The sequence below is a fragment of the Taeniopygia guttata genome, chromosome 1A (assembly GCF_048771995.1).
Source record: "Taeniopygia guttata chromosome 1A, bTaeGut7.mat, whole genome shotgun sequence".
NCBI lineage: Eukaryota > Metazoa > Chordata > Aves > Passeriformes > Estrildidae > Taeniopygia > Taeniopygia guttata.
In genome coordinates, this window is record NC_133025.1 from 44,681,840 (window position 1) to 44,708,577 (window position 26,738).

Genomic DNA, 26,738 nt, shown 5'->3' on the forward strand with positions numbered 1-26,738 from the left:
GAAGTTATTAGAGATTTGGCCAGTTAAGTGCTAGAGTACAAAAAGAGCTTCCAAACCAGTAATATTGTGACAGATAGTATCATTGAGAATACTAGGCTGATCCCACTATATATGGATGGTTGTGCTGATAGTTTAAGTGCTAAACTATTTCTTTTGTTTTGAGGGAGTCAAAGAGTGGTGATAACAATTTCTTCATTGTCATTTGTGGTGGAAATGTTTGGTAAATAAATGAAATTGAGGGTAAAGAGCAAATCTGTTAGCTGCTGTTTTCTTGTATTGACTCTTTTTTTCATCTTAAAGATAGCTATTAGTCCATTAGAGGGTTTCTTTCCCCTTGCATACTGGCTTCCTGTAGGTTTCACTGTGGAGTAGCAGGTGTACAATTCCAAAGTGTCTTTACAAGTGGCTCAGTAGGGCTTCCTGTGCCATACATTCACTGGAGACAGCTCATCTGTTTAATCCTTATGTTTTAGTCAACCTTTCTTATTATGCGGACAGGGCTCCCATGCTCAGCTGGATTTTGACTCTCAGAATGAATTGATGCAGCTCTTTGATCTTTGCTATGTATTGCATCTGTTTCATCTTTCAGCTTAATGCATGATCTGCCTAACTTCTAGCTAATGCTTTATTTTGTTTATTTTACCTTTTTCCACTTGAATGCATCAATTTTATTTTGTTCTTTTAACATGACTTTTTATTTTCAATGAACTTGATTGAACAGCTTTAACATTATGATAATTGAGTTGGTACAGGTATTTAAAAGGCAGACAAAGACTTGGAGAGCCATGTCATTTTCAGGGTTGGCACTTAGCATTTTAGAGCCTTGATCAGAATCCTTAAAAGGGATTTACAAACTTACAGATTACTGCACCTGGTGATAGTGGTGATAAATAGTGGACATGCAAAAGAAATAGGTTGTGACAGTACAAACATTTGGAGCAGCCTGCTACTGGGTATTTACACCTGAACTACAGTGGCATGGAGCAGTAGCGGGCAGAGCTGGTATAATGCAGAATTTTCATGAGGTATATCACCTTGACAACCTGATACATGGGCTTGTTTATTTAAGTTCATCCTTTCTAAACTCCTGTTAATTAAAATGGCTCCTTAAGAACTGTTAAGAAGTTATACTTTTTTAATTGTGTGTTTATTTTACTCCAGGCTGTTTAAAGACATTCAAAATTCCATGTTCTCATTCAGTCAAATGGTGAGTTGCATTTTGGGTTATCCTTTTTTCCCCCTCCAAGTCTAAGTTAAGGTATGAAAACCAGCAGGGAATTACTCTTCAAATGAAGCCAGCAAATTAACAATTTTCATTATACTTTTCAGTTGAAACTAGCACCACCAACAGAGCATTTTCTAATGGTATGATTGATTCCTCATACAATACAGTTTAAGTTCTCATCTTAAAAAGATTTAAATCAGTGTTCAGCTTTAAGTGAGAGTAGAAATTTAATTTTTCTCATGATCAATAATGCTAGAGTGAAAAGAGCATTTTCAAATGAGCAAAGAGGTCTATGGCTGCAAAATTCTTGAGTATGCTCATAAGAGGCTTGATATATTTCCCTCCAGTCAAGCATCTTACAAGTATGGCATATTCAGATCTATTCCCCATTTTGCTGCATAGATGGATCATATTTCGTCCCTTTGAGAATTGCCAGCATTTGGACATTAAAGTTTTTGTGGGATTCTTTTAATGCTATTTCTCTAGAGAAGGCTCCTTGTGCAGAACTTCCACTTTCCTGTTTAGTGTGGTAAAACCTGGGGCAGTCAATTGTTATGTGATGGGGAAATCTACATTTAAAAATGGAGGCAGATCCTCCAGAGGTGCTTCTTTAGTCAATGATGTATGACCCATTCAGTCACATTACAGGAGAACCTTTTAGCATCCCTGTGCAAATACCATCTTTATAAGTGAGGGAAATAAAGCATAAAACAGTAACTTTTGGGAAAGAACAACACTTTAAATTTTGAGCTTATTAGGCTTTATTTAAAAGGAACCATAGCCTCACAAAATTATTTATTTTAGGCTTGATTTCACTGTGACATAGGTAGATGATACTGCTACTAGTGATAATTTCTGTAAATTAAAAGAAGTAAAAAGAGACCTGAATCTGATATAATACAATATCTGCTGTTGCTGCAAAACATATAATTTGATAATTTTTTCCTGATATAATAAATATCTTTCCCCCAAACAAGCAGACTAAATTCCCCCCGCCTCCCTCCCTCCAACCCTAAACTATGCTTCTCTTGCTGTTGGATCATCTTCTTTCAGGTACTTTTTGACATAAGAGTCTGTAAGAGCTCTCTTTCATCTAATATTGAAAATAATAGGTAACTGATATTGATGCCAAAACCACTTTAAAGATATATAAGGAAGAAATTTAGAATTTAGAAAAATAAAAGATGACTGACTTGGCTTCTTTGTTATTTTTTGGTTTTTTAATTTGGCTTTGGAGCTGTTGCCTTTTTATCACTCTGAAAGGAATCAGTTGTGGAGTATTATCTTTCAGGAAATTAACTATTTGTATTGAAAGGAGCTCATTAAGTGAATTTAGAAAATTATTAATATGCTGGATGCCTGTGTCAGACAGTTTCACAATTTGAGACTTATCTTTGTAGAAAAAAATAACTACATTAACCCTATACTTTATTTTTAATGAATTTTTATCAAACTATTTTAGTGGTTTATGTTGTTGGATTTAACTTTTTTTTCCATGCCTCTTGGGTGTTTGGCTTATGTCACTTTGATTAGATCATTGAAGTTACAACCTTTCTAATGGGTCATGTACCGGGGTTTGTTTCTGCCACGTTATTAGTGTTTTACGTGTTACAATTTTATTCAGACAAAATGGATAATTTTATGAGACTAATTCAGCTGTAAGTGCATTTTTTTGGGGGGGGGGAATATAAAATGACACATTAAACATAAGTACCATATAATCTAAAGAGATTGTGTTGCTGTAGCATAGCAATATGTTTTCTCCAATGTATTTTGTGTTTGTTGTCTCCAGAACAAGCATTTGTTTAATTCAGTTGTTATTTTGTTCTATGCATGTATGTCTGCCATCCCAGTTCCATTTTACTGCAGGTGAGAACTTTTGCATAGGTGATGCCTTCAGGCTGTAGAAAAGGCTTTTTAACCACAACACTGGGAATGAGTTTCCTGTAAAAGAGTGCAAACACTGCTGTTAGGGAAGACAATTACTAGCTCCTGGAGTTGTGGTGCTCAGATGTCTCACTTGACCTAGCGAGAGACTCTCTGGGAAAGGACTACTATATGCTGTAATTCCATTAAGACAATGCAAGTTTTTTATTGCTTCATCATTACAGAATTATACAACCCCCAACTGCACTTCAAATCCAGAATTTTTAGTCTGAGTGTTAACAGAACAGCTTGTCCTTTTAATTTCACCAGGCAAGCAAAAAGTTTAGGGCTAGTTTAGTTACAATTTTTGCTAGATTTCAGCTCAGTCTTTCTTCTGTTTTACAGATATATTGTCAGTTATTTAACTGCGCACCCTTGGTACTGATTCTTTGGGTCATTCTGTTATGGAGGTAACATAATTTAAATTCTTGTCAAATGCATTGCATTAAGCCGTCCTGGCTTTGTGATAAGTTAGCTTCCATGCCATGAGTGGCTAGAAGCTGGGAGCAAACGTCAGAAATGAAAATCACTCCTTGCTTGCGCTTACATTTTTTTCCTGGACACCTGCTACTGGCCATTGTCAATGGCAGGATGCTGGAGCATATATATGCGTATATATAATGTCAGGATGTCTATATTCTAAATGGTCAGTTTAAGAAGAGGCATGTATGTCTGACAACTAGTGCAGGTAACCAAATAGCAGAGGATTGGTGAAACTGAGTGGCAAGGAAAAAACATTTGCAGCTTTCAGTCTTGTCGGCATCTAGCCACAGCTGGACAGAACAAAAGTCCTTTAGTTCACATCCTGACAATATTAAAGTGGGATAAAACTGGACCTGTTCATCACACTGCAGGGGGAGAAACAGTCTTTTCTCTCTTTTTCTTTCTTTGTCAGTTCCTAGAATATAGGCAAGATTGTTTTCCTTTCAATGCATTAATATTTCACCTCTGCTCGTTCTGTGCTAAGGACTGACACAACATGTGGCCTCTTCACATCTGCCTCATGGCGCTTCCCCCTTGAGAAGCTACGTGTGACCTTTGCAGACTCTGCACTGTGAACCTTTGTTGCTCTGCACTGTGAAACTTTATTATTTCATTATTTTCAGTGGAATGTATGCGCAATTTAAGCTGCAGGCCAGCTGCTTAAAATAAAATTAAAAAGATAAAATATCCATGGCTATTTCAGGTGCATATGATACGCCAAAATGCCAAACCATATCGTAAGGTCTCCATCTGTAGTTGCGTATGCTTTTTCTTGGATTGAGGGGGGAATCAGTGTGTGACCAAAGCCTTAAACGCTCCTGTTTTCAGGAAGAGCTTCATTGCAGACAGGTTTTGGTCCTTGGACCCAGGATCTGCTACATATGTTTCCATAAAGTTCTGCACGGGTATTAGTGTATCCTCCTGCACTGGCTTTGTGCCCTTTGTTTCACTTTTCCTTCTCCTAGTTTGTGTTTTCTAGCAGAATCAAACATGCAGGCTCCTTATTAATTGGCAGCCGCTGAGCATTAAAAGTTAATTTAAAAGCCCACTGGATTGCAATGTGAAGAGTGCTCCTTTCATTACTTTGTTCATTATTTTAAATGTATAATTTACATATATTATTGCTTAATTTCATTTAGTTTTTTTTGTAATGAGGTACTGAATGGGAGATTTACAGGATTTATGAGAGTACAATGGAAGGTTTAATAGATGGACATTTTTAAAGTTAAACTTATAAATAAGTTGTTTTATTTTGGTTTTTTTGTTTGTTTGTTTTCCTTTAGATAATAGCTCCTACTCTTTACTATACTTTTTTCTACACTGGCTCTTTGGGATTTTAGGTGTTTTTTTGGTGTTTTGGGTTTTCTTCCCTCCACCACCCCCCAAGGTAAGAATGTAGCAAATACTGTGGAAATCCTGGAATAATCCTGTCTTTACCAAAATAAACCCCTCTTTTGAGAATGTACCATCATTATTATGGCAAAGGCTTAAATTTTCTTTTTTTAAACTGAATATACTTTCAGTTAACCATGGCCTATCCTTTATCTCCCTCTATTCTAATGCATTTTTTCTTTTACATTACATGAGTTTACTCCTCCTATATCAAGTATGTTTTCTAGTTGATTCCTTGGAGGTCTTTGTGCACTTCTTTTGTGTATTTTCCTCTTGATATGTTTCCTTATCTCTGAACTTCTTATTGTATGGAGGATTTGGTAATTCTAATATTTTTGTCTCAATGACAGGGGAAACAACCCCCCAACCAAATATGGCTGATTTTTCAAATGGCTTAAGAAATTGAGGGCCAAAGTACTCAGAGGAGGTCTCTTACCTCCTGTGAACATTACATCTCTCATCTCTAATTCCTGTAATTTGGATCATCTCATAATTTTTACTATGTATGGTTTGGCTTTGGATTTTTTGTTTGTTTGTTTTTCTTTAGAGTTAATAAATAGAATAATTCAATTTGGAAGAGACATCCAGAGGTCAACTAGTCCAACCTTGAAGAAGGGTTAAAACTGAATTCAGACCAGTTTTTTCTCTCCATGAGAGCTAATAGAGAGAGTAGTACATCCATCTAGCATGTAAGTTGTTCTACCAGTATCCAAGTATGAAAATGGGTATAATAATTCATTCTCAGCAGATTCCTGTCATGCTGTCCATCCTAGTGATGACAGAGGAGAGCATGGTGACAAGCCCAATTGCCTTATTTACTGTAGCTGAGGGTACATGAAGTTAATTCCATATTTTTCCACAATGAACTTTGAAGTAAAGAAAAGGGAAAAAAGTGTGAATAAGAGGAAAACCTGATGCAATTATTGAAAATGGACAAAAGCACGTTCTTCTGGGGTCCCAAGTTTGATCCTTCATTCCTTCTTCTTTAAAATAATTGGTCAGGTCAATCTGTATCTGTCAAACACAAGATTTGTTTTCCAGTTTTGCCAGCTGAGATCTGTTCTGACAGCTTAGAAACCTAGTCAGGTGTATGCTGGTGGCTGACTGGGGATATTGCTAGGGATAGGCTTATGTATCTGAGGATTTTGGTTAACCTTCCAGAAAAATGAATTGGTAGTTAGGGCAGCCTCCTGTTTGTGTGTGCTTCTCAAGTCCCTCATTCATTTGCAATGCTCAGTTATTTCTTCTTGCCTTAAATCTCTGTGCTAAAACCAAGAATATTTCTTCATATTTAGCTGCTCCCTAAATAAAGCAAGATCTGGTTTGAATAAAACATTAAAAATGAGAGCAAATACTTCATTAAGGTCTTCCTTCTGAGTAAAATCCTCTTGGTGGTGAATATTTTAATAAAGTGAATTAGTCAGGAGTTTCTAACAGTGTCTGCCATTGTAGTGGTGACAATGTGTTGTGAAGATACTTGAGTTAGATCTCAGTTTGTTAACAATTTGGATATAGAATGCAAAGCAGAACTGGTGTAGCCTTCAATATCTGCCTGAGAAGCTGATTGAACACTTCAGTCATCCAAAATGAATGACATCACATTTGAGAATGTAATTTATTTTCTTGTCCTCATCCTTTCAAACAAATATCAGAAAGCAATTAGCTGTGTTTAATAATGAATTATGAGCACCATTACTATTCCTGTATTCAGCCCCCTAAACTTTCCAAATGAAGAAGTCGCATAGGAGAAAAATTTAACTTCTGAAAGGTAAAGAAGATTCTGCAACACTTTAATTTCAAGGGAGCAAGGTCAGGAAGTAATTGTTGTTCCCACTAGCTGCTATTTTCTAATGATATTTTCTCCTTGCATTTCAAGAAAGCATGAAAATTTCAGCTGAACTGCATATGAAAAATGCATACTTTCAAGAAAAAATGTATTGTTTTTAGAGGATTTATTAAAAACAGAGGTAATTTTATGCTGTAAAGTCCATAAAATCTCCTTCATGATTGAGATAGTCTTGCTGGATACCACTTTAATGGAAACTAGCTTTCACTTAAGGTGAATTAAACATAAGATCACTTTTTATGAAAATAAATAATTTTGGAAAAATGGTCTTTGGTCCAAGTGCCAGGGCAGCCAATGTACTAAGAATCCAAAATTGATCCTGAAAATTTTTGCACAGCATTATAAATTTGTGTTCATTGATTATTATACTCTATTTAGTTAAATGGAACTGTCGGCAGGCATTTCAAAATGTATGAGGTTAGTTGGTGGGTTTTTTTTTTACCAGAATGCATTATTCTGATAGCTTTTGTTCTATTGTAACCTTTGTTTCTACTTTATATGAATTACCTTCCACTACTTTGCAGTGCATTTGGTGTGTAAGAAAAGGTCTTGCAGTAAGAGCGCATGATTTTTTAATGCTGCTCTAAATGAAGAGCCCAAATATATTCCTGTTTCTAGACCAATGCTAAAATTCACCATCAGTTCAGATTCTGTTAGGATGCTTTTATATTCTGGGTTTATAACATATTTGTGTGTTTAACCTTCCGAAAGCATAGGCTTCACTTGTGGGGTTTTATGCACGATCAGACTAGTTGAGAGGAAGATGTATACAGAGAAGCCTTTAATGGTAGCTAACTGCTTCTGTGGGCCCAATTAAGACTATCCAACTGTGAAACAGAGTCCCTGGAGTAACGATGCAGTCTGCTTGCCTGGGTTTTCTGAGGTGGGGGGAAGGAGGCCTGGAATAAGAGACTATCCAATGTAGCTTTGGAAGAAAAATAAAATTAAGAGTTTTCTTAGGGCAAAAAATAAATTAAAAAAAAAAAACAAAAAACAAAAAACTCAACACGAAACAAAACTAAAAAAAGAGCAGCCCTCAAACTTTTGGTATGCAGTATTAATAAAGGTTGAGGTCAGCGTTATGTACGCGCTACATTCTAGACTTGACACTGTAGTAACTGTGCCTGAGATCTGGATGCATTGTTGATCCAAAATCAATCTTGTTGCTCCTCAGAAGGCAATGAGAGATAATAAGTACTATTCACCTGATTGCCTTCCTGTTCTGAGACAGCTGGTGACGCTTGTCTTCCTGATAACCAGGAGTTTCAGATCTAACGCAGGGATAAAGAAAAGCTGGGAGCTTCCTGAATCTAAATTTGACAGTCGATGGCTGTGTAGAGGGTCAGGAGGGATAGAATCTGTGACACGTATAAGAAAGGAACAAAATTTATCTGCTCTGGTTGCAATGATTAGATGTCTCTTTGTCTGGCTTTCTTACAGCAGATGATTGATTGTACCCGCCAGCTGGCTAATATCATAATTAACAAAGTTGCTACCATGTCTGAGAAGTTTAATCGAAAAAATTGCCGGCAGTATGATGCCATTGTCACAGAGATCACAAGCACAGCAGTGTTGACTTTTGTACTGGTGGAGCCGCGGGACTATGTAGACGTGCTGAAAAGTCGTTCGCTGGGCTAACTGAAGGTATGTTTCTTTCCTTATACATTTCTCCACTGTTCATTCTTTTGAAAAATAAATTGCATGGTCCTTTGAGGATACCTTTCATTTCAGGGTCCCATGTGAAGCTATTTTATGTCGTATTTTAAAGCAGTTGCAATAGCAATCTAGAATATGTTTTATCAATGCGTGAAGAGGGGAATAATCAACTCTGTAGTTCAGTGATACTCACCCTTTCTAAGGGGTCTTCGGTGTCTTGCTGGATGCATTTTGCAAAAAAAATGAGGATGCAGTTGTTTCATAGCTAATTTTCTCAGCTGGAAGCTAAGAAATGGTGTTGACAGTCTATGTTCTATAAACTTGTAGTTTAGCTTGGGTTTATGTTTTTCGGTATTTATTTTCATAATTACTTCAAGTTAGAATGTAACTTAAAAGCATTAAAAAGTTAAAAAAAAAAAGGGAAAAAATCTGTGTTCTTGCATCCATAATTCAGCATTAGAATGTCTTGCTAAAATGCTCTCTTTTGTATATGTGTATTTGTGTCCGCTTATGTGTGTGAAAAGAGAGGAGCATTGATGATGTTAAGCTGGGAATTCACAGCACCTTTGTAAAATACTGCCTGAGAATCTCCCTCCTTTTGTATGTTTACCTAGTTTTCCAAGTTAAACATTGTTCCACTGAGCTCTTTTTCTCTGCAATTGTATTTTAACGTGTGTGTGTGTGCACTCTGTGGTAGTTCAGTTATGCTCTGGAGTGTGTTGAAAATGCCAGCCTGACATATTGCTAATGAGTGTGCATATTGACAGTGACGGGGGCGTGTGTCTGTCTGTGTGCCATATATTAAAACAAAAAGGAGAGAGACGGAGACAGAGAGAGACAGAGACAGAGGAGGAAATATTGGGATGGGAAAGAACAGTTTGTTTACATTACGGTATGTCAAAATGTTATTATGGCTAAAAAATCAATTTTAAATAGACACAAGATTTCTTTCTCGCAGGAGCTAATATGACCATGGTAGGAGGAAAAGGGAGACCCATGTATTTTGGTGGTATTAGTATTTTTCTGCCCAATAAATTCTGACTTTTTGGTACCAGCTTCTAAAATTTGGGAAATGAATTGTTTGTGTTTTGTTTCGGTTCTGTAACAAGCTCTCCCTGAGTTTTCTGTTGCCTTTCTCTGTGTCTTTACAGGTAAATTAGTTCTGAGCATTCAGATGGAATTGTTACAATAGACTTTTGAAGGAATGTATTGTTTAGTAGCTAGCATAGCTGATATTTATCTGAAACCAACATTTTTGAGGGGATGTGCTCTTTCATATTGGATAATTTTCTGGTTTGAGTTAAACAATTTTCACTTTTTGAGCTGATATTATTGCAATGATAGTTTAAAACTAATGCTGATGTGAATTTTTCAGAGAGACTTTGCAGTTCTCAGTCAATTTAATAGCAGATAAATTGTTCTTAATTGGTAGATCAAATTGAAAGAACAAGCTACTCTTTTTTATTATTTCTTTGTTTTTTAATGGGTTATGCCCCAAAAGAGACTTCTGTTTTGTGGGAAAATTCTTCTCTGCAGGCCAGAAGCATATTCCTATTGTCATTATTATTCCTATCCTCGGTAATGGATTTTAAGTTATCCTTGTAAATCTATTGCTTTTCAAGAGCTGCTAAGCAAAATAAAAAATCTATATTTTGTTTTGAATAGAAAATGCTGTGAGCAGTGACAAAATAGATTAGTATTGTGATTGCAGACAATAGGAAAGATTAAGTTACTAAAACAGTATATTGTTGTTCTAAACTAAAGCCTGTAATATTTTCTGTAATTGAGACTTCGTGCATTGTTAGAACTCAGTTGGAGTATCAAATGGTTGTGAGGATTAGAGCACAGGCAACTAAAGAAATGTCACAGTAGATGTGGCTGCTTTTTAACAGGATTATCTTCTGAGATGTGTAGAAATGAGCTCTTGTAATAGTTTTCGAGGAATTAATAATTTTAGTAAAATGTTAATGGCAAATGTGCTAATGTAAAGAATTAGAAGATTAGTGATACATCCTTTTGCATGGAAATAAGAATATAATAAATGTCCTGCAGGTGACTGAAGCTACTGCAATTTTATTGGAGATTAAAGTTTGATTGACCTTTGCTGAGGTGATTAACCCTTCTGAAATTAAAAGCCAGTAGTAAATTATTCTGTCCAATTTAAATGCAAACACGAATGATACAGCATACTGTTCTAAGTGTAAGAGAAAAAACCGTTTTAATTTTCATTTTGCACTCAGTGAGATGTGATTGCAGACAGCGTGCGGCTGGGCTGTGGTGGAACTGGCCAGTGCCAACCTGCCTTTGCTCTGCTGGCTCCCGCCGGAGCAGCTGTGCCATGGGGACACTGAACCTGGGAGCAGCTGCCTGCAGTGGACCTTCAGGAGCAGGAATGCTGCGGGAGAGCGTGGAAGCGTCAGCGAGGTAAGCAGTGCAATCACTGTGGATATGCTTGACCTGAGAGCGGAGACCCCGAGCCAGATGATGCATGCAGGGCAGCGTGACACAGGTGCGGGTCCCTGCCCAGCCTCACGGGGCGGCGTGTCGGAGATGGGTTGCTCACCTGTGTGAGCTGTTGCAGAATTAAGAAGTTAAGTTGCATCCATGTTCTTTGAGTTGTTTTCCCTTCTCCCCGTTCCTTAAACGTTAGCTGTACGAGCTTGCAGAACTGTACTTTTTGACCGACAGAGCGCTTCCTCCAGCACAGGCTGAGTGTAGGTGTGTGAATTGCTGTGCTGCTTCAGGGATATGATTCCCATCCTTCCTGCAAGGGTGAGCAAGCGGTTTCAGAGGCTGCAGGCAGTATGTTGTGCTGGATGGGTAGGATCAGGGCATGATCTTAGTTGTTGTTAAAAGCCTGTGGAATTACTTGCATGTGTAAAGTTTTGCAGGTGGTTGTTGGTGTTGCTGTGGCTATGCTACTGAACAGCATTTTAAAAAATCTTGGAAGTTAATTTCCAATAGATCTTATACTGCTTCACATTACATTTCATATCTGTGTGTGCAAACTTTATTACTTAATATTGAATTGGAAGACCTCAATAATATGCTTGCTGTATTTTTTATAAATCTTTCATTAAAAGTTAAACACCTAGGAGTTCCTCCCAGGGTATCGGCCTGACTATTTTTATTTAGCATAAAAATGAATGTCAGAGCAGTGATTTGTTTTATAATGAATTACAGTTAACTTTTGCAGAATAAGAAATCGGGGTGTTGCTATAACGCAGCATACTGTCAAAAAGTCCTTCTGGAGGACTACAATGGCTCTCTGATGGCTTAAATTTACACAACTACAGCCATTATAAATGGATCCAGTTCACATATTTCTGTTAATTTTGTTAGGAAGTTATATTTTTGTTAAAAGCACCAAAATAATAGTAAATTAGAAGTAGTTTTGTTATTTGGGGTTGGTTTAACTTGCATGAACAAGTCCTTCAAGGATTGCTGTCTCCTTCCTTCACCTGCCAGTCCAGAAGAGGGAGGCAAGAGAGTCAGGTCTGCACCCAGGACTCTTCATGGTCTTTGGCATACACTGTACTGGATCAGACGATGATGGATTTTTTTTCTTTGCTTTTTTTTTCTTTCTTTTCATTTCCTCTGCTTGAATTCACCTCTCCCTGACCACCTGAGAAGAGATAAAATAGCTCTTTGAAGGCTTTTTCTTGCATGCCAACAGCAGTAGTGCTGGGAATTGGGCTGAAGGGCAGAAGGGCTTCTAGAACTGTTTGGTCTTGAGCGGACTAGTAAAATTTCCTGTTCTTTCATGCAGCTGTAAAGCATTAAAATGATAATGAATGTGCCATCTGTATTCCATATTCAGTTTATCTCTTCACTTTTCATCAAGGAAGATTTCATATTGCATCTGTCAAGGTAGGGAAGTCCAAGGAATTGCAGTTCAGAAATTAAGGACCCTGAGGTACCAGCTCACTTCTGTCTCGTCTTTTCATTTACACTTTAAACAGCCTTCAGAGAGATGGGTTGCTGCTTCTGGGACCCAGCAAAGAAAGTGAGGAATAGATAAAAGCTAAACTTGTGGTGGAGTGACCTAAATGGAACAGCTGGCAAAAGTATAGAGGGGATCCTCCAGGGTACTGAATTATACCTTCAGGCTTGGATTAGTGGGATGTTTAACAAAGAGATCCATTTGCCAAAAGGATCTCTGGCTGATTTTTAATTATGGAACTAGCACTTCCTTCAACATTTGCAAATTATTGAGGTTTTTTTTTCCTCATATAAAATGTAGAGTACTAATTGTTGGCTTTTGGCTCTTGCTTTTGCTTTTCTCAGACTAAAATTTTTTGCATGTTCTTGAATTAACCATATGAATACTTGCAACATGAAGCATTTAAACAGTTTTTATATTATGAATAATGAGTTGCATGCTCTGTGGAGAAAATAAGTAACTTCAAATATTTATTGTTTTGCTTATAATTCTGGAATACTCTTGAATGTTTGTAATAGGATGAAACTTTTCCTTAAATTGAGGAAAAGAGTATTTTTGATTCGTTGTAGCCATACATATCCATCATATTTTAATTAATGGTAATTGGAATGTAAAATCCAGGTTTAAATTTTTTTTTTGTAGAAGCATGCCTCAATTATTTTCCATATTTTACAGTAGAGCAATGCAGGAGAGAAAAAAAAAAAGGAGCTACATCTGTCAGAAACACCTATTTACCAGCCAAATTTCATTAAACCTCTGTGGGAAAACCCCCTCCAAATTGTATGAAATAATGATGCTCTAGCATGATGTAAAATTTTAAAATGGGAGGTGCATCAGGGAAATTCATGATAAGGTAATAATGTTTGATAAATACATATGTGTTCAGTGAAGAAATTCTCCTAACTGTGTCTGCTTACCTTTACTGAGGCAGTCAGGCTGAAGAGACAGGGCAGTGTAGTAAAGTATTTCTGGGAATTTTTTTTGAATACTATATAGTAAAGTATTTCAGGGAAGTTTTATTACTTTATGTAAAAAAAAGTGCTAACAATGTGGCTGGTGGAGGAGGCAAAGATATTGTTGCTGTCCTCACTTCCTATGGGCTATAACACTTGAAATAAACACCGTTAGTCATTGCGCCTTTTGCTTTGCTCTTTTGAAAAGGCATTTATCAAACAGGTTCTTTCAAAGACAAGTCGCATAAGATTGTTTTGATGATCTTCACTGTATGTCAATGTTAACAAGTCACGTGAGAGATCAGTGGGGTGCTTAGCATGTGATATGTCATACAGGTGACTGCTTCTCTCTTGGGAAAAAAACCCCAAAAAAGGTGCAGTTAAAATCTTGTTTGCCCCTACTATTGCTCCCAGTGAAAATTGAAAATGGCATAGGGAACTACATAACTTTTTATGTTGGTTTGATAGTTGTTTAGAAATTATCTTGTTCAGCATTTCTAAAATTAGCAGTAGCCATTACAATTACTTGAAAAGAAAACACGTCAAAATTTTACTCCTGCCACAGGCTTCATTTTTCCTCTTCCATCTCATTTCAGTATTCTTTCAATATGTTACTCAGCCAATAGCTAAATGAAGATTGGAGGTTTAAAGCCATTTTAACTGAAGCATTAAAAAAATATTTTTATAGTGGAACAAACTGCAATTTTCTATATAGAGAAAGGTTTCTGAGTAGTGAGATATGCACTGCATTACATAGAATTGGAAAACACACTGCAGTTTCACTGGCTACTTAGGCTTAGACCTTAAAGTTGTAAAGAATTCTTTTTCTTCACAATTATGTATTTAGCAGAAGCTATATATTCCATGTTGCAAATCTGCACAAAATGTATTGCATATTTTCCTCCAGAGTTAGCCTCAAATCAGGGAGAAGATACAAAAACTGTAGATTAATTTTAGGCTTCTGTTAAAAATCAGCCATTGCCTAGATATTTCTTTTCATCATGGAAAATTAGCTGCAAGTTGATAATTGCATTCCTTGTTCATCAGACCTGTGTAGCTTTCTGAAAGTGTGCATAACAGAGAATTGAATTTTAATAACTTCAATAGCTGCTTATGAAAACTCTTGGAGTATAATGTTTCAATGAACATTTCTTCATTCCATTTCAATAGAAATTAAAAATCCCTTATGAATATGCAGTTTTTTACTCTGCTGTTTTTGTAGTTTTTGGAGGGTTTCAAGTTATGGATTAAGTGAGAGAAATGAAGGAAGGGATGCGAAACTTTGTAGGTCAAGGCAGGATATTTTTGAGGTATTTACCACTTTATATTCTTGAAATGGATGGTGGTGGAAATTCCTAGCTTTTCTTTAAAGTAAACCAAAATGCACCTTCTTTGAAGAAATTAAGCTTGTAATTTAGTTGAGGGCTTTCTTATTAAAATGTTCCTGTCTGAAAATGAGAACAAGTCAGACCATCAAGTTCAGCAGTTCAAAAACTGCTTGAGAAAACATTAACTTTTAAACTCACTAAAACTTCCATCAGAAACAAATCCACTCTTTCCTGTAGAAACACTGAGGAAAGCATTTATTTGGAAAAAATATTGTCACATTTCTAAAAATACAGACCAATTAGTGAGATTTAATTTAGATATTTGTGACTGACTATGTATCATGTATATGTTAGAGCTGATTTACCACTATATTCTTGCCTTATTTGCAAAAAGAGACGCCTACTTATTGAAATATTACTGAAGAATCTAGCTTTCCCCACAAATTAGACATTTTTTGCATAAATGTGCCTAATTACCTGAATTCAGTTTTGATTAGCAGTGTTAATTGATGCAGCTGTGGATGGGCTCTGTTTACCTAAATTACCATGTGCAAACAGCAATACGTTTGAAAGTGAATATGCTAAACTGAAAATACTAATTAGCTAAGACAGATTGTTATTCAAGTCACATCTCAGAGCTTTTTAATGAAACCCTGAATGTGTCAGGGCTTTATGATATTCAGACAGAAATGTCTATATTACATATGAATTCTAAATTTAATTCAAGGGAACAGATGGGATGTTGACCGGGGTTCTTCTCCATCGCTTCCAGTATTAATGTGAATATTTTACTCTACTGGATACATTTTTGAGTGTGTGTATGTGAGAGAGAAAGGAGTGTGCATGAGTCTGTGTGTGAGAGAGAGGAGGGAACCTCCCTCATTGTGTGCCTTGACAATGTGCCAACCAGGAACATCTAACTGGTTTATTTTTGACTGACATATTTGCAAATTATAGGCACCTACTTTCCCAGAATGAAGATAAACAAGCTATTTTGCAAATGTAATAAGGCTGGATAGTAAATGGTATAAAACCAAATAACAGAAAGATTAAATACAGCTCATTAAAATAACTTTTGCAACAGAGATTTCTCCTTTTGCAAGAATTTAAAAAAATACAGTTTTTCATGTAGTAGAACAAGCAGGCTACATGTTTCAGATTTTCATGGAAAGGCTTTTAACTGCATTAATCTGTGCAGGAAAATACAAATACAATTTATTTTTTTAAATTTTGTTTGGAGCAGCACAGATTAAGGTATTCCATTATTGCAGTTAATCCCTCTTCGTAGTTCAGTTGGATGCAAAACTGTAAATAAGTCTTAAAGTAGTACAAAAGAATATCTAGAGCATAAGTATTCTTAATATAGACCAGCTGCCACACGGCATAATATCCAGTTTTCAATCCATTTATTCTTTTGCTTCAGAGCTTAAATATTCAGGGGTCAGTTCCCATGTGAAATTCAGTAATTCCATCAGAAGCTTTACACACAATGTCTTGACAAAATAAAAAGCAAGGGTTGTAAGTAGTGTACCTATTTTTATCAAAATAATAATTTGACTTGTAATGTTCTAATTTTCTTATTTGGACATTTTTTTCACAAATGTTCTCAAGATATTTGCAGTGGTCCTGGTTCAACGTAGGTAACTATGGTTATACTTATGAAAAGTGTCAGATCTCTAGATCTCAACTGGTTGGAATCTATTTCCTTCTGTGTGTTGCAATGAGAGAAAGAACTCTTTTGACTCTGTTATTCCACCATTATGGTGAATGGAAATTTTCCTAGTTACTTTGGTTTTGTGAATACAATGCTCCCATTTAAAAGGTTCAATAGTTCTGTTTTTGTGTAAGTTGACACATAGAGCTGATGATGTTTTCTGCAAGTAATTATCTAAGGTCTTAAACTTTATACCTGAATCCTTTAGTCATGGCCTCTTGTACTCCATTATCAGAGGTTTTACAGATGGAACATATTCCTAAATAAATTGGTTCCAGGTACCTTCATTGTTCAGCTGACAATTAACTCTGGCTGAAGTGGAGAACAGTAGTGGTACAAGTCAGATTTGGACCACTATGAGAAAAAAATTGCTTCATTCCTATTACATCGCTAAATATGAGTGATCCTCTATAATGAACTGTCTCTTCAGTCCAGACATCTGACCTAGGAAAAAGCTTTTAGCCCTAATAAATCACATTTATCAGGAGCTTTGAGTCATAAAATGTTATGCTAGACCATTTAATGTCAAGTACTTTACCACCCTCAATAGAGTTTGACTTCTTTGTGCAAGGAATAGTTGAAAAAGAGAGAGAAGGATCAACTTCTGAAACACAGAAAGGGAAAGAGGGAGACACACAAATCCAATCCAAAGTTTTAAGATTTGTTTTAAGATGGAGTTTGAAAAAGTAATGAAAATTTGTGTTCAGACATTGCTCTTACTAGCAAATTTCCAGAATAAATGATTCATAGACAAGATCTTTTGGGCAGTTGATGATCTTCAAATAAACTGGTAGATGAAAGAAAAATTGCTTAACACATGGCTTAAAAGACTCTACTAAGGCCTTTTTTTTTTTCCATATAAAATAAAGCAGCAATTTCCACATAAATGTTTAAAGAAAGACAACACATGATATACAAAGTCTCTCCTAACTTTGACCTTTACTCAACCATTGTTTGAGAGCAAAATCAGTGTGAAAGAAGTCTGCAGTATTTGCTTTTATCTTTAAAATAGACATTCAGGCCAGAATCTTGGTGGCAGCAGTCAGCTGTTACCCAGGGTATGTATATGATACAGCTGCAACAGTTGATTTAGCCTTGCAACAGGTTCTTGTTTCCAGTCAACAATGTAAAGGTGTGTTCGATATCTTCTGACACCTGCTGTGCCCACACTATGCATTTTACAGAATTTGTATAAATTCACTTACTGAAGAAATACAATAACATGTTAAAGATTATATCTTTCTTTAACTCCTAAATTAGCTAGTTGAAGCATAAACAAGCCAAATAACAATAAACAAATACTTACGAGCTCTGCAGACAACCCTCAGTTAAGAAGGAAAAAGAACCTGTGTGTCATGACTAATTGCCTGTTCTGCAATTATTTCTCAAAAAAGTTCTCCCTCAATAAAAGTGAGTGGTCATCAAATTCCTATGGAAAATAGATAACTTTTGGTTGACTGGAATTGAAACGTTTTAAAGCCCATGTGAAAGCCATGGATATGAGCACCCTCGTAAAAAAGATCGGAAGTATCCAAGAGACTTGGTTCTTAGGAAATGTACTTAACCTGAACAGCAGACATGAACCAAGGAGAAATAATACAAAAGGAGATTCCTCCTCTTCACTCAGCATCACCTTTACCAGTCTTATATTCCCACATCATGTAGTGACATTACATCTCTGGTTAGGGACAAGCCCATCTAAGAATGGAAATGGTTTCTAGCACAGTTTATTTGTATCTTTGATTTGAATTCATCTGTTCTTGCTTCTCATTTAACCATTCATGTTGAATTTCACTTTTTTTCCCTACAACAGAAGGACCAGCCTGTTACTAATGCAGAATTTCTCTCTTCATCTCCACCTTAAACACCTTTAGGTTTTTATTTGGCATTCTGCTGTTTGTCTCTGTTTGTCATACAGAGTTGACTTGGAAGGAAAGATGAGACACTGTGCTATCTTGGTTTCTGCTCTGTGAATGAGTTGAGTGGCTATATATATCCATCCCCTCTGTTTGGATATTTCCAGTGGATTCCAGGGATTTTGGTTTTTTTGTTCCTAAATCAGAGCAATGTTTCTGGTCTTCCAAGCTATTAATGTGTCAGTTTTGGCTCTGTGGGCTACCTCTGACTTGTTAAGGTATTTCTCAAAACAAGGAGACTGCTGTTGCTGCATTGGGGAGTGCTTGCACTTTTATAGAGTGCAAGTCAAAAAGTATCTTCTACTTTTATGGATAATTTTTGACTTTTTTTTGGTATCTACTCTAATTTCAAGCATTGAATTTTTGAGGTCTGATGCATTCTGAAGTAGTTTTTTTGTTATAAATTTACTAGAACACCTTACAGTTCACCTTATTTTCCTCATAGAAAATAACTTGCATCTCAGTTACTCACTTGGGCTTTTTTAAAGTCAGTTTTAGTCTAAATCTATCGCACAATTAAAGGTTCTCTATTTTTAAAGTTCATTGAACAGCATTAAGCAATTAACATTGCCCTCAAAAAAGAGAAGCACATATCACATATTCTCTCTCTTTCATGTTGCACTTCAAAGTATCCATTGGTATGAAGGGTCCCTACTTAAAAATGCCTTCAGGACCCTGCCAGAAGAAAGGTCCTCTAATCTCATCCAGATTCTGTGTCCCCTTTCTCCAGACTCCTTTTCTCTTATAGTCCAGTTGCTATTTTGCATTCACTCTGTTTCTATACTATCACTGTATCTTACCTCATCTTTTACCCTGATCCTCTTTCATGTCTCTCCCTTTCTCCTTGTGCTAGGCACACAGTTTGGGTAATTTTGATTTTTCTTCTTGATCGTATTTCTCTTCTACATAAAGATCTTAAGGCTGGCCATGAGTTTTAGTTTGGTCTTTATTATACTGTAATTGCTCTTTCTTTCTAATAGTGTGTCAGTAATGTTATGCACCTGAAAAGAATGTTCTTTTGCCTTTCAAAGGTAAAACCAAAATGTGTTATTCTACTAGGCTACTCTAGACATCTGCTATCACTAAGGGTGAATATTTTTTTTCTAAGTGTCTTGGGTCAGCATAGGTTTCAAAAAGTCTTGCAAACTCCTCCTTGATCAACTATTTCTGTGCTATCACAGAATCACACTCGCTTTGTATGTGAACTATTCCATATGCTTTTCTCTGATAGATATTCTTATGCCTCTTCTGCTCAGATTCAGCTTCAACCTTCATTTATTGATTCATTAATTTACTTCATGTCTCTATTTAAAGTAACCATATGTATGTCAAAAGGACAAGTGTAATAACTGTATGTTATCTGCAAACTTCTATCAAATCAAGGCTGATAACTAAAAATTTCTTTTTCACATCACTGGTCTTTGTTAATTCTACTTCGAAATTAAATTTCCTACATTTTTCTCTATTCTTCAATACAGACTAAATTGTTGCTCTTATATTTATTTATACTAATTAGAAACAATCTGCTTTTAATCTAAAATTGCTTTCAACTATCTAAAACTACACAAGATAGTAAGAGAAGGAAAAGCAGAGTAGGTCAGTACCACCTTTTCTGCCACAATAGAGATAGTTTGCTTGTTGTGTTGTTGTCCAAGTCTGTGCAGAAATATACTCAGAAAGGAAGACTCAAGCTATGTGAATAAATTCCTTTCTTAGATAACTCCATTAGCTCCTTTGTCAATAATATTAGAGATTTCTTGTCTTCTTTTAAACCTCACATAGTTTTGTTCTTACTGCCTCTCCTCAATAGTCCCTCATTTATTATTGTGTTTCCCCCATCTACGTTCCTCATCATCGATGACAATGATGCTGCAACCCTTTCTTCTGGTAGATAGTGTATATGTGTGTGTGTGAAGGTGCACTTGTGTGAACTTACGGAGTTCATACTTTGGGCAGTTCCTGTTTCAGACAGAACTGGCATGAAATGAGTAAAGCCTCAGCCTGAGCTATTCCAGGTTTCAATAGTCAGCTGTGCTAACTGAGAAGTAGAACAGACATTATGAGTATTTGAATTTAGTTTGATTTTTCCTGAATGTGTATGTGTGCACTGACTGATGCTTGCACAGCAGTTATGAACAAATCTGTGTGTGACATTTATGTCTCTCATAAAGAGAGAGCATTTAATTTGAGTATCTACTGCAAAAGACATGATTTTTGAATAATGGCTTTTCCAAGCCTATAGGTTCTCAGAAGGAAAATTGCAAGACCAGATAAAAATATGCCTAACTGCATTTAAAGTAGTGAAAAGGCCTGTCTGCAAGTTGTCATTGCATAGTATAGCAAATGTGTTTCTATCTGTATTTGGCATACTCATGTGTATGCATGTACAAATGCATTGCCCATCAAAATGGCTTTGAAGATCACACAGAAAATTTATCAAAACTCTCATCATCTCTCTCTTCTTTTTCTTGACAATTCCACTTTGGTTGACCATTTTGGGGGCATTTGGAGTATATTCTAGCAATTGCCGGTGTCTTTTTCCGAACAGCCTAAAAAGTGCTTTTTCTCTTAGATGAAAATAATCTGTATGCTTATTAGTCCCCAGAGTAGTATTAGACTGTGTTTAAATCAGAGACCATTTTAATGTTAATTTTCTCTCTGGATATGAGAATGGAAATTTTACTTTGGGAAAGAAGGAAGAAAACCCAGACAAATTCCCAGTGCAACAAAATACTTCTTTCTAAGCACATGAGCTCTCAGATCTGTAAAATCAAATCTTGATATTATTTTACCCAGCTTTTTTTTTTTTTTTTTTGTTAGACTATGTAACTTTTAAATGTTTTCATTTTGATTGTCCTTTTTTTTTTTTTTTTTTTTTTTTTTTTGGTAGCTATACAATTTGAGACTGACTTCAACAATGCTAGTGTTCTCTAAAATGTTATGCACAATATTAACTCTTCCCCCATTTCCTCATTATAGCATGAACTTTGATTCCTTACTTGTTCCATGTATTTCTTTATAAGATCTCTTTATTTTCTTTAGAAAAAAATAACTCTAAGTTCATGCATGTCTGAAGCAGAGATAAAGGAATGATTTAGGCAAGTCTCTGTGTTTCTCTTTCCTTTCCAACTTTAGCTATAAGGTCTCTGAGGGAAAAAAGTAGAGAATTTGTTGGGTTGTGGTCTGTGCTGGAAGGAGCTAGGGACTCCAGGTACTGTTTTGATACAAGTAAAGGAAAAAAGCCCCATTCTTATAAATAGCATGACATAGAAGGGAGGCATAAATAGGAATGGTACCATTTTAACTCTTGGTTTTGTTTGTCAAAGACAAATATGCTGTAAGTGATCAAATACTGAAATGTTATAAGGCTGTAGTGGACAGCTACAGTATAATGAAAGCACTGTATTTTTTATCTCAGTGAAAACTCTTCAAGGCAACAGGTGCATCCATTCTAGCTTGTACAGTACAAAGTAAAATGACTTCTTGATGGTCCTGACAGTTCATCAATGGCTTTATTTGTAATATATTATGCATTTATAGATGTATAAATATTTATATGTATGTATTATGTAATTGAAACTTTAATTTCACTTGACAAACAAGGAAATTCAGCAAAAAGTAAGTGCATGTTACTGCTTTCTAGCTTTAGTGTGGCCGAATATGGGTCAGTGCTGTGTCAGGACAGAAAGCCATAAAGAGTCCTTCAAAACTCTTTTAAAGAAAGTATTGAATGTCTAAATTAATGGTAGATGTTAAAGAAAGCCTGTCCTTAAAAAGAGCTTTTTTTACCACAGCTACTAGGTTTAAATGATTTCAGAGTTTAATTTTTGGAGTAGAACCCACAGAGAGTCAGCTTCACTCAAAGTGAAATCTAATGCCTAAAAAATATATACTCATCTCTTAGGAACACAGAATTTGAAAAAGAAACCTGTGGTGCCTGTGTAGCATTCTATAAATTCTAGTTTGCTTGATAATAGGAAAAAGAGTGTGAGAAGAACCTTGGCTGTACCTCCATTATACTTTTGTAGGACAGCCAAACACTTTACTCACCTATATGTTCTGGGTTCCAAAACCAGTTCTAATACCAAGGAAAAAATGTACCAAAATTCACATTCAGTTTTATTAAAGTGAGTAAAACTTGGAGAGGATTCAACAATATGCTGAATAAAGATGCTTTCTGACAGTTGATTTAAGTTTACTGTAGAAAAATGGTGAAGGGCTTGAAGTTCAATGTGCAATGCCTGAATCATTAAAAACTGTGTATCAGAGAATCCTTTTAAAACAACTGCTGATTGGAAACAGATATTCACCTCTCTTAGAAATACAGGCGAATTCAAGTGATAGCAGCTGTTGTTTATCAAATTTTTAGATTTTCATTATGATCAGCGAACACTGAATTGCTAGCTGAAATGCTGAAAGGAAAAATCAGTTAAAAATTCCTCATGTACCTGTGTATATTTTTGAGGTCCCTTCATTATAAATTTAATAAGAAGAAAGGATTTTCTTTGCTGCAGTACATATGGTATTTTAATTGCATTTCATTGCTCTCAAACATAAGTTTTTGCATGTTAAGTCTAATTATATTAGAGCTGAATCAGTGTTCACATGAGAGAATTTGCCAAAATATACTATAATACATAGTAAATCCAAAAGTGATGTTTTTTCCCTATATCTTGAAGAAGGTCTGATTTATTTTAAGAGTGAGTTGCCATTCAAGACATAACATTATATCTAGTAAGTGTATTGCAGCCTTTTTTGAGAGTGCTTTATTTCTTCTAAATAGCAAAAAATTACAGGTTTGAATTACATACATCATAGAGTGGCTTTTAAGAGAAAGCAAATGTTTGCTGAGTGATTAACTGACAAGGACTCATAGTCGTTAAGTTGGAAAAGACCTTTAAGGCCATCAATATTTGGGACCTATTCTGAGGGATACAAAACAAGTTTGGCTACCCCAGTATGATGCAAGATGCTGAAACGTCTCCTATGTCTTCATTGAGAAACTTTTTATATTGAGTGTAACAAGAAATGCAAAACCAAAAGCACACAGACAAGTATCCAGCCTTTTCCAGTAGCTAGTCCTTCCAGAAAGAAGGCCTGTTGGACTACTTGAAAGTAGTAAAACTGGTAGCCACCACTTCACACTGCTTTCTGGAGTTAGTAATTATACTCATATCCATCTCTCAAGCATTTCTTCCTCATCTGTAAAATAGTTACCTAATTGTTTTCCATGGGCTATGTATGTGAGCAACATGGCCTGCTATAGGCTGAAGTTATGCTGGAGCTCATCTAAAACCAGCATTGTGTTTGGGGCATGCTCTGAAGCCAGCTATTTGTTTTTCTAGTTTTTCTGGGTTTTTTTGTTTGATTGGACTTTTTCCTCTTAAGAAGAGGGATACAGCTTAGGCATGTCAGCTGGTCAGAAAAAAAACTGGACTACATGGGTGATATCTAATCTTGGTAAAAAAAAATATGAGAATGAAGCCCTCCCTCTAGACCTGTGAGGACTCTGGCTGTTGGTCAGGACAGACAAATGGTATTTTCCTTTGTTATCAGCTGTTTGGGGAGAAGGAGCTTTGTATCAGAAATGAAGAATTCATTCAAGTGAAAGACCTTACCGGGAATACCTGTCTTGTAGTTCTCATGGTTATGTGCTTCCAACAGAAAAAAAATATTGTGTGGATTCATGTTTTTTCAATTGGTTAAAATCACATGCTGGATGGGTTTCAGTAATCTAGTGTTCACAAGACAAAGGCACCTACAGTTCTTTCATTGTTAGGACACAGAATTGCAAGGTCTTCATTTTCAAATTTAATATATATAAATGCCAGAGTCTCCTGGTCACACACAGAAAAACAAAAACTAAGACATCCTACTTGTGGGATCCTGTTACACCAACTGGTGTTCCACTTGAATCACAACACTTTAGTCTTAGAGGCTGGAAAGGAAAGAAGTGTGATTCTTGCACCTAACCAAACAACTTGTTAAACAGAGAGAATATTGTTTAAAATGAAATCTTGATTAGAAGTAACCAAACATTTCTCACCTTTCTGAGCAAACTGTTTTGGTGATTAATTAAACCTATTGGTACATTGCAAGTTAGCAATATTTTGAATTTTGTGCAATTTTACCATCAGCATGGCGAATAGTCATATGGGAGGCCAACAGTACCTTAAAAATTATTACAAAAAGGTGGAGAGTGCTGTCACCTGTCTAAAAGGGTTAAATAGGATCAGCTTCTCACACATTTTTTGTCTTAGAGCGAGAGGGATGTCATATGGAACATTTTAAAGATCTACCCCTTCCATATGTAGTACAATGAATTGAAGTTAGTTGTCTGTTATGTGTGCTGCCCTTGAGGAGATGGGGAAAAATAGGAATACCAATAAAGGTAGTGAATGTCTTGTAAACATGGAATGATATGGCATCATGTTAATTTGTTGCAAATGGCATCAAAATATGTTGATGGGGGAATATTTTTGGAAAATTTGGTTCGGTCATTAAATTTGTGTTTTGAACAAATATTTTTTCATGATGAATAAGGGTTTTTTTGGCAAAAATATTGATAGGGTACATGAGTTCGACTTTGAGTTTAAGTCAGAAGGACAACAGAACTTAATTTCTCTGTCACTCTTTTTGGGAAAGACAGTTTGTTTCCAACTTGCTTTGAGAGGCATAAAATTCTGGAAGAGTGAGTTTATTTATTTATTTATTTACTTACTTATATATGCAAGTCTTCTACTGCAATTTCATGTTACCCTTTGTACATGTGCAGGACTTTGAATGGTGGGAACATGACCATATGGAAATGACTTTCTTATTCAAGTGGAAACAGTTTAGTCAGGTTTAGTCAGCTTGCAGGAGGGGTCATAAAATCTTCAAATATTTCTTAAATAATACAGTAGAGGAACTCGCAGAGCTGTATTTTAATGACCATTAATTGCCTCTGCTGTGCATTCAGGGTCAGGATACATGGAATATATATGCTTTTCTTATGAATGGAAGGAAAAATATTTTCTGAGCAAAAGAAAATTTAATGTTAATTAAAATTTTCCAGGGCTTGGGCTGGATAATTCTTCCTTTGTGTTCTTAAATCTCTTTTGATTTTAATTGCATGACAAAAAATTGACTGTAAGTGTAATGTTAGCAAATGTTCGTATTTGATTACAAGGATCTGTGAACGCTAAGTCAAAGAATTGAATTACTTTAATTGGGGTGGGTTTGTTTTCTGTTTCTTCATGAGGTTTTTTTGTATATAGGTTTGTTTTTTTTTTTTTTTCCCAAGACAGCCAGACTGGTAATAAAGCTTGTACTGTCAGTATGCTGAAGGTCATTCCTATAATCTATTCAGTAAGATCTGCTCCCCTTTAGGTGAAAAAAAATAACCGAGCATACCTAAAAATGTCTGGAAAATCCTACTGCATTTACTGAATTTCAGTTATGCATTTCAGATTCACAAAGAATTCAATGAGTGCTCAGATCAAATATGAACATTTGTAGCAAGTTTCCAATGTTTCCCTCCCTCCCTCTTTCTCTGCTGTCTTAGAGAAACAAGGAAATTCTTCTCAGATATGGCAAAGGATAAAATGAAATGATTAACATTAAAATATACCTAATACTGTGTGATATGTTTTAAAACTGGAAACAAAGGTAGGATATGTCTTATCTGTCTGTCATAACTCCCTGTGCATCTGTCCATCTCTCTAGAGCAAGTCAATAAAAATTATTAGAGCTGGCATCTCACAATAGTACACCCTTAAAGCATGAAGCAATAATACTGTGAAGGAAATTTTTTTTCTGACCTTTTCAAATTACATCCAACTGTCTAGGGAATTTCTCAGTGACTAGAGGTAATAAAGTTCAATCCGTTTTGCCGGTCGGCTTCAAATTTAGCTCCTCAGAAGCCCTAACTTATCTATTCTTTTTATCTTGGCCTTGGCATCTATTCAGTACAGTAATCCATGCATCTAATCTTTTTTTTCTCTCCCCTCTCAGGTTTAGCTGGTGGATCATATTGTGAAAACTGCAGCCATAAAAGGCCCTCCATTTACTGCACCCTTCAAAACGAAATGTTAGCATGGGAGGCTAAGCTGGTATGTTGCCTTGGAGAGGCTCTTGTTGAATTTAATTAGCTTTTAGATTTCATCTCCATCTCGCATCTCAGCTTTCACCATTGTGTGTGATTTAGGCTTCACTGACTTCCATTATTTAAAACTTTTCCAACTTAGCTGTGCCACTTTAGAATAATGAGGGGAAATTAAAGGTTAAAGTTCATTGTCTCAAATTGATTTCTAATTAGTTTTTATGATATGAGCTCAGAAACAATAGAGACGCAGCCTCTCAGTAAGTTAGTAAG

General features: G+C 35.8%; 1 protein-coding gene across 8 annotated transcripts in view; it reads left to right on the forward strand.

The window, feature by feature from the left end:
* Positions 1–26,738, forward strand: part of NEDD1 (NEDD1 gamma-tubulin ring complex targeting factor) — a 257,109-nt gene that overhangs the window by 223,690 nt on the left and 6,681 nt on the right. For 7 of the 8 annotated variants that reach the window (XR_012053499.1, XR_012053495.1, XR_012053497.1 and 4 more), the window contains 3 exons: positions 8,313–8,516; positions 10,769–10,952; positions 26,378–26,475. The gene's annotated coding sequence lies outside the window, so the exon portion shown is untranslated. The remainder of the gene's footprint in view (positions 1–8,312; positions 8,517–10,768; positions 10,953–26,377; positions 26,476–26,738) is intronic. The other variant, XR_012053498.1, reaches the window with a different exon arrangement.